The sequence below is a fragment of the Octopus bimaculoides genome, chromosome 17, assembly GCF_001194135.2.
Source record: "Octopus bimaculoides isolate UCB-OBI-ISO-001 chromosome 17, ASM119413v2, whole genome shotgun sequence".
NCBI lineage: Eukaryota > Metazoa > Mollusca > Cephalopoda > Octopoda > Octopodidae > Octopus > Octopus bimaculoides.
Window position 1 is genome coordinate 44275889 of NC_068997.1, and position 836 is coordinate 44276724.

At 45.8% G+C, this 836-nt stretch overlaps 1 protein-coding gene across 1 annotated transcript in view; it reads left to right on the forward strand.

Annotated features, from left to right (window-relative positions):
- The window catches only part of LOC106878305 (centrosomal protein of 70 kDa), a 22186-nt gene that overhangs the window by 20141 nt on the left and 1209 nt on the right, over window positions 1-836 (forward strand). The gene's annotated exons all lie outside the window — the stretch shown is intronic.

Genomic DNA, 836 nt, shown 5'->3' on the forward strand with positions numbered 1-836 from the left:
TCTCTCTCTCTCTCACACCACCTCTCTCTCTCTCTCACACCACCTCTCTCTCTCTCTCTCACACCACCTCTCTCTCTCTCTCTCTCACACCACCTCTCTCTCTCTCTCTCTCTCCACCTCTGTTTTCATTCATATCTCATTCTCTTTCTTTGTTTTTTATTATCTGTACTTCTACCCTTACTCTCTCTTTCAAGCTCTCTTCATCATCATCAATTAACATCTATTTTCCATGCTGGCATGGGTTAGACTGCACCAGCCTCCATTCTCTTGTTCTGGCATGGTTTCTACAGCTGGATGCCCTTCCTAACACTCCAAAGAGTGAACTGGATGCTTTTTATGTGGTACTAGCACCAGTGTATTTAACATGGCACCAGCACAAGCTATTTTGTCTTTATTTCTGTTTCCATCTTTTGCTTTCTCTCTCTCTCTCTCTCTCTCTCTCTCTCTCTCTCTCTCTCCATGTCTCCTTCTATCTCCTTTTCTCTATTTTCACATTTCTATTTGTCTCCTCTCCTGACTCTCTCATCATCATCATCATCATCATCATTATCGTTTAAAGTCCGCTTTCCATGCTAGCATGGGTTGGACGATTTGACTGAGGACTGGTGAACCAGATGGCTACACCAGGCTCCAATCAGATTTGGCAGAGTTTCTACAGCTGGATGCCCTTCCTAATACCAACCACTCAGAGAGTGTAGTGGGTGCTTTTACGTGCCTCTGGCATGAAGGCCAGTCATTCAGTACTGGCAACAGCCACGCTCGAAATGGTGTATTTTACGTGCCACCTGCACAGGAGCCAGTCCAGCGGTACTGGCAACGACCTCGCTCGAATGTCT